This window comes from Saccostrea echinata, unplaced genomic scaffold, assembly GCF_033153115.1.
Source record: "Saccostrea echinata isolate AGI-Se365-2 ecotype Australia unplaced genomic scaffold, CSIRO_AGI_Sech_v1 ptg000016l, whole genome shotgun sequence".
Lineage (NCBI taxonomy): Eukaryota > Metazoa > Mollusca > Bivalvia > Ostreida > Ostreidae > Saccostrea > Saccostrea echinata.
The window spans coordinates 16,232,897-16,241,200 of NW_026889765.1; the positions used below are offsets into that span (position 1 = coordinate 16,232,897).

Below are 8,304 nucleotides of genomic sequence, written 5' to 3' on the forward strand. Positions count from 1 at the left end.
CAGGATTATGATGATTAGACTAGCCAAAGGGAAGGAACGGACGTTGTTGGGATCGCTAGTCTAAGTTGGTTGTTTCCCCCGTATAAACTTACTACACAAACTGTCTTTCAACATTTTTTGAATTTTTAATTATTTCTAAACATTTCTTCGCTTTTGAAGTGAGTAGTGGCATTTCTTTGCATGTCCGATTTCGCTGCCAAATACATGTATTAACTAAATAATTTAAAAATGATTTGAAGATAATATACCATACTTAATCGATTCTCACTGAGAGCAATCCAAAAATTAAAGACCACAATAGAGGATAACGATGCCGATTAAAGTTTTTATGTGTTGTCTAATTTATTTTTGTTCAAATTATTGTTTTCAGTTTCCGATAAAATATTTTTTTTTTGAAAAATAAAAGTATGTGATCGTTTATGATTGTTTGTAATAAAAAGGAATGCAGAACGTATCCCGGTGAGTTTGACTTTTATAATCTTTTAAGTAGAGAAGAAATAACTTTTCCTTATGAAAGTAGATCAATTGTTTCTATTAAAACAGTTGTTCAATTTACAGAAACTTAAAATGTATTTAATGCTTTTAATAAAAAAAAACTTTTTTTCATATATTACTTCACTTAATAAAAGGTGTGTCTAAATACTTTGGGGGTAAACTCATAAGAGCAAATCAAACTCGAGAGTTTCGACGATGTTTTGTAGTCGGTAATAACTATCAACCCCTTTAATTTAAAAATTAAACGATACTTACCAAGTAGAAGTTTGATTGTAATTCTCCGAAGTATACGTCAGTATTAGAGATCAGGTGAGATTGCAAAGCAATTCCCAGAATTCAATCTTTCAAGGTGTTGTGGCCACAAAACAAAACTCTCAATACTGGGTGGGTGCGGTGTGGCACCTGATCTCTATCCCATTTAAAGTTTTAAAAAAATGGATTTGGAGAGGTATCTATCTTTTGTCTGTTTTTTTTTTTTTTTTACCTATCTCAGAGGAAAACTTGCATTTTCGACTGTTTTTACTAAATACCGTATCTAAAATATTTGTTTTTAAATAGTGTATGTATTTTTCTAGCAAATTTAAGTCTTTTTGTTTGATAAACCCACTATATTTTAGGAATAGGGCCTAGCTAGGCCCTTGGAATTGGGAATTTAATGACATTTTATCACTGATACTGTATCTGAAGTATTAGTTTTTAAATAGTGTATGTATTTTTCTAGCAAATTTAAGTCTTTCTGTTTGATAAATCCAGGGATTTTCACTTTATTTTGGAATGGGGCCTAGCTAGGCCCTTGGAATTGGGAATTAAATGACATTTTATCACTGATTGGGAGGTTTTTGCAATTGAGAATGGGGCTTAAATTCCGCCCTACACAGGACAGTGGAAAATCCCTGAAAACTGAGTAAAACTTTTGTTTAGGGATGGGAAAATATACTGCCTAAGTAACATAATTTATTGTATCCTTCCCGTTACACTGAATTAAATATGTATCAGTATATTTATTAAATCATATTAAACTGATATTAAAAAGGTGAAAAATGATTTATAAAAAGAAACTGTTTTTTCTTCAAAGATTATTTAAACGATATATATGTGCTATAAAGAAAAAAAATCTATTACACTGTACTTGACTTGAATACTGAAATCACTTCTTTATGTACACATTGTATTGTTTACATGTGGAGCCGCTCCATGATTTCATAAGTACTGAAATTGATCTTTCTTATAAATCGAGTTTCTGGAAATTTTCCCTGAAACATGGCACACCATCAGATGAAATTTTCTGGCAAGAGGGTGCACTTGTGCAGGATTGCTTTTTTTAGCTGCAGCATTGTTTTGAATGGCTTCAGAACAAGTGGTGGATTCACACACATTCTCAAGATGATACCAATACCAATTCTGTGTGTCCCATAGAGGTGTAACTAGCAGGCCTTCGGCTTTGTCCATCAGGATTTTTTGGCATACTCGGTCGATAATGCTAAATTGAGGAAAAACATACAAAGACAAATTAGTCCAAGGAATTGTAAAGGCATCAACAAACGATGCACCAGGTTCATTTCGCCAACTTACAAAATATTCTAACTGTTTGTTAAGTCGAGATGCAAATAAATCAATATGTGGTTTGAAATATACATTAGTTACAGTCTTAAAAAGTTTCTCGTTTAACATCCACTCTGTTTCATCTCGAATCATTCTACTCTCCCTATCTGCCACTACATTTCCAACACTTGGTAAATAAACAGCTGTTAGCCACATATTATATCTTAGCACAAAAGTCCATATTTCTCGAGCTTTATCGTTACATGCAGTTAATTTTGTACCACCCATATTGTTAATATATGCCGCTGTGGTGGAATTATCACAATAAATCTTTACATGTTTATTACACAAATCAGCATGAAAACTTTGTAGGCCTAACAAAACTGCATGTAATTCCAAATAGTTAATGTTAGGCAAGTACTTTTTTTATTTCATGGACCAATGTCCTCCTGTAGAAATACCGTTGTATTCTGCCCCTAACCTATTCCTGATGCATCAGTAGTAAGCGTTGCATTAATATTTGTTTGTTGAATGGGTGCTTTGACGCCACTATTTATTTGATTTGATCACCATTTTAAATCTTGAAGTGCCTCTGCTGATAATGTCATATCTAAGGCTACAGCTTTTTCTCTTTCAAGTATTTTAGTGTGTAATAATCCTAGAGGAATTGCTACTGAAGAAGAAATAAGGACTCCCACTAGTTCTGCAACTTGTCTGATTGAATGTGATTTGTTTGAGCAAAAAGTTCCATAAGATTATTAAACTTCTCTATCTTCTCTGGAGTGAGGCTGATTGTTATTGATTTAGAATTCAGAACAAATCATAAAAACACAGTTTCATGTGTAGGTACAATCACTGATTTTTCCCTATTGATCTCAAACCCCAATTGTTCAAATAGTTCTATTGTATCTTGTATATTTTTTAAACACTGTTCATATGTTTCTCCTTGTAAATAGGAATCATCAATGTATGCAATAGACACGTGTCCTTTAGATCTAAGTGAAGCATATACAGGCTTCAGGAGCTTAGTAAAAAGCCTGGGTGCACTTGAAAGCCCATTTGGTAAACAAGTGTACTGATAAAGGGTTCCTTTCCAGATAAATCTTAAATATTTTCGGTCAGAAAAAGCTACATTCACAGTATAATATGCATCACTTAAGTCCACAGAACCCATATAACATCCGGGTTGAATCAATCTTAAAGCTGTACATAATCTTTCCATTTTAAAATGAACATACTCAATGTTTCATTTAGTTGTTTTAAATTCAAAATAACTCGATAGTTACCATCCTTTTTTGGACGTAAAAACACAGTCGAGATATATTCACCAGCAGAGTGTGAAGCTTTCTCCACAACCCCTTTATCAATTACCTTTGATAACTCTTTGTCTAGAGCAACTGCCTCAGCAGCATTAAGTTTAGTTTCTCTCACTGAATATTAAACAGGTAATGATGTAAACTCTAATGAATATCCTTTTACAGCATTAAGAATGTATCTATCTTGAGTGATAGATTCCCACACAGATAGAAAATGGCTTATCCGCCCGGCATGTTGAATGTCACCTACCTTCTCTACTTCTGGTGGGATACAGATTTCTTTGTGTAGTTCTTCTTCGTCTCGTGATTGTAGTTCCGGTTGTAATGTCCCAGCTGGTAGTGCCGGGGTCCTCTCCCTAAAAAATTAGCTTTGCCCCGTTCCCTGAACTTTAGCCGAGGATTGAACTTCCATTTAGTTTTGGGATTTTTGTCTTCATAAGCTACCTTGTTCATGTTGTTAGCCATTTTGTTGTGTTCAGTAATGTTTTTTGTCAACCACATCATCACCCAACAAGTATGCAGTGATTTCAGTCTGGCTTGTGCACAGTTTCTTATATTCTTGTTTCATGTTATTTTTGATACATGCTTTTCTGTGCAAAGAAAGTTCAGTGTTAGCTGAGGCCAACATGGCCACGCCATCGAGTAGATCTTTGGCCGCTTTGTTTTTGTCAAAATCATTGTTAGGTTTAAGCAAACTATCCACCACTTATATCACCGGACCACGTCCTTTCAATAGGATTTTCTGAATTTTATGTACCTTAACGTCCGTCGATCTTGTAGTTTCGTTCATGCAGTAATTCCAAACGAAATCATTCACTCGAGGAAATTCCAACTTACAGTTCTCTGGCCGTAAATGCTTATCAAATAAGTAATTTTTCTTCGAATCCTCGAGTCTGTTGACTAACAACTTATTTATTAAGCCTGCCAATTATTTGTCACAACATCTGATGTTTTCTCCTCGACAAGGTAGTTTGAAACTGCGAAAAGATCTTCTTCATGTTTTTCCGAGCCGCCATTTTTGTTTACTTCGACGTCATGTCCGCGCAAGTCTGAAGGCCCCGCCTCCTTTTGACTGACAGCGGGTAATTTTCCATGCGCGGTCGACTCCGATTCGCAGCTTATCTCGGCCTTTTTTGCCACGTTTTCTGGTACGTTGTCGGACTTTCTTTTACTTTGTATTACAACCGATTCCGAATTGCTTTCTTCTGCCGATTCCGCTTCCACATAAATCATGTTATTTAATGCGTCCAAAGATTTTTTCATAGCCATCATCGCCGAATTTTGATCAACCATGAATTTTTTGAACATGGCTTCCATAACAAATTCAGTGTTGTGAACAGCTTGTTCCAAACTCTGATTGGCTTGTGTAGTTACGCAATCAATTGCTTTCTCACTTGAATTCAAAGAACCATCGTCTACCCACTTATGGGCATCTGACGACGAATGTTCAATAAGTGCATCTCGCTTACGAGATTTCATTGCACTTTTATGTACATCTTGATCATGATGCTTGTCTGACTGTTCTGAAGATATCACTTGTGCAATAAAATCCCCCAAAATGTCGTCGGAGCCTGAGGGACGCTCCTCGTGCATTGTGTAACATCGTCAATTATGTTACGGTACAGTTAAAATATCCTTTCAAATTTACCGCGAATGTTCCGCAGTAATTCACTGTCCAACAGAAATCGCTAAATGTACTATTAAGGTTACAAAACAAGGTTTAAATCCACATAAAATATAGAGCGTAAAATTCCGCGACCGATCGAATCTGAGTAAAACTTCGCATTGAATTCTGGGAATTGCTTTGCAATCTCACGTGATCTCGATACTGACGTATGCTGAGGGAGAATCAGCAATGAACTCGTCCATCCAGTGCCCATCGTGGCATAATTAGGTCAAATAATTATGACGGTCTACAAATTGCTCATGAGGGGTGCTATATAATTTATACAAAATCGCCCAACTCCCAAAAATAAACATTTACTATAAATAACGATTGCAGGATTTACCGACGCGATTATACTCTGCAGGTAAACCCTAAAATACATGCCGAGCGATTTTCCCGTGTATTAGCCTGTCAGATAGAGGTAGCAATCTGTAATCCTCAGCTGAAACCGCTTCGCTCTATGTGTGCGAGGTACGAGCCACCCGAGGAGCTCCGACTGTACAGGTAGCGAAGGTAAACAGATAAAGGTAGCGCTTTGACGAAGCTTCTGGAGTCGACAAAAATTGCGTAAGACCTTTGGTTACGTGGATTAAATTTACGCTAACCGCTTCAAAATGACTACGAATTCGATACTGAGGTCATGTGATGTCATTGTCTGGTCCAAGTAACTTTTCATACACCCTCTCCTCACTCCGATGGATAAATGTTAAATGTATGGTTTTCATGATCATATTTACTTATATAAAGAGTCCTTGCCGCGTTTGCTCGAATAGTTACTTATCTCCGAATATATTGTTGTCTACACAAAAGGTTATATAGTCTGAAAAAAACTTTTTTTTAAATTTAAGAGCCCATTATACACTGCACACTAAAGAGTTCTGAACTTGTTGTACTTTTATGTAAGTAAAATAATCTGCCCTTTCATCTAGAATAAAATAAATTGAAATGTACTGTCTATTACTTAATTTGTAACCAATTCAGGCATTCATAATATTTAAATAGGCCGAGATGAATAGATTGAATACTTCATTTGCAGGTATTTTGCCCGCTTAAGTAAAACAACGGTGATTTCTGTTCTTCAGTACTTCAAAGTCTGAGAATATTTTTCCAGGGGGTAAATGCAAGGTACCCTATGTTGAAAATGTAATAGATAAGATCAATATTTACACCTTTACCCATTTTAATTTTCTCAATGTCCAAAAAATCTCTTCCTGTAGTGTATAGAGGGTACTTAACTTAAAAGAAAATAAAAATATCTTATATAATTGTTGAAAGGTGACTAATAACTAAATGTTATAAATTTTAAATTTCGACGAATGAAAATACTTTACTTTGAAAAATTATTTGTTAATTGTCCGACTGCGACGTTATAATATACATGTAAAATAATTAGAATTAATTAAAGATATTTTTTTCCAAATTACCAAATAAGAAATATAATTTATATGGAATGAGCAGAAAAGGGGTATTATATTTTAGTAATAACATGAAATAACATATATCATGCATACATGTAAGTTGGGTCTTCTGCTATCGAATGTGAACATTTCCAAAAATTATAAATGATTTTCAATAAATGAATTTGCATGTGCATTATGTTTTCATAAAATTTGGCTATTTCTGTAACATCATAAAGAACGAAAACCTGTATATATTACAGAACATTGATTATTTTGTATTTGTTAATTAATTTGTTCATATTTGACAGAATAGATTTTTTAATGTCCTTTATCAAAGATAAAAAAAAACATTTGTTACATTGGGTGCAATATTTGTTTTTTAGAATTTATAGAAGGAAAATGACATAAACTTGTAAGTTTTATTTTTCAATTTACTAGTAATTATAGGTACGGCTACTCATACATTTATTATTCCAATATACATTGCAAAATAGCTATAAAGAGTAATCAACAAAGAAAGATAAACCCTTAAAAGCTCCAGCATATCTAATTATAGTTTAAAATATAAGTTAATGAGAATACCAAGCGAGCACTACTGGCAAACTGACATCCGCAGCTGTGACGGAGAGGATTTGCTTTCGCGTTGTAATTTCAAATCTTAAAAATATTCACAGAAGGACCAAAGACACGGGTGAAAATTACTATTTCCTTTCTACATGCTTCAGGAAAATCAAATTAACTAAAACGGAAGGGGAGGTTCGGGAGGATGAAAGACTAAATGTATTCGTATTGGTTGCTGAAATATTCTCCAGGAAGGCAGTGAAGACATATCTTCGATTAAAACCCTTGGACGTAAACAAGAACTGATTAAACCTGAAGTAATATAAGTTAAGATTTTATGTATTTTTCAGATATCATTTTGCAAGTATAACGCGTGTTAAACCCCATGAATATTTTAAATAAATGTATTCAAGGCAGCACATCTCAAGAATTTGATGATTGGTCTCATATAATTCAAACACCACCAACATGAGTTCACTGTAAGTAAACAGAGAATATAAAGAGGTTAGGGTACCTATCAATCAGATTTTTGTAATGTTAGACAAACAATGATAAGAATTTAAAAAAATCAACTGAGAAAATTCGAACGGGAATAATTTACTGTACAATCTTTAACCGTTTATTTAAATTTCAACAACGCTTTTTCAATTTCATTATATTGCATTCTTGAATTTTTATAATTGTTATATATTTTGATAAAGAAAATAGAAAGAAAATGGTCATTCTTGTAGTCTTGTAGTAACAAATTATTGTAATTTTTTTTTTCAAGAAAAAAATGTCAGGGGCACTAGCTTGAAAATTAGGTAACTGAAAGTGTAAAATGACTTGTATTTTAACTTCAAATAGAAATATTTAATATCCATTGATATTAAGATTGGTTTATTTAAAAAAATGTATTTCATCATCTTGACTAAAACACTTCCCACTTGTACAAAAATTGCTGAATATTTAGCTTTAACCAAAATAAAATCTATAATCACTTTAGTTTACCAAAATAAGCTATAGTTTGCTTTATTACATACTTTTCATACTTTGATACTTATTTTGATAGGAAATTTGAACTTCTATGATAATTTTAAAATTTTTATAATTGAACTTTGCTTTACTGTGAAACTTTTCTTTACAACTTTACAACATTTTTGAAGTTCAGAGCATTACTATATATCTACAATTCCAAAATAATGGTACTTTTTTTTTTAATAAAATTATAATTGAATATACAAACTACCTTTCTTCAAAAAATCAAAAATCATATTTGAGAATGAGATTAACGAAATACAACGGCTGGAATTTCATTGTAAAAATACCTCAATTTACTACAGAA

The 8,304-nt window shown here is 33.3% G+C and overlaps 1 pseudogene; it reads right to left on the reverse strand.

Annotated features, from left to right (window-relative positions):
• Positions 1-3,608: 3,608 nt before the first annotated feature.
• On the reverse strand, positions 3,609-4,946 carry LOC133188182 (uncharacterized; annotated as a pseudogene).
• Positions 4,947-8,304: the final 3,358 nt, after the last annotated feature.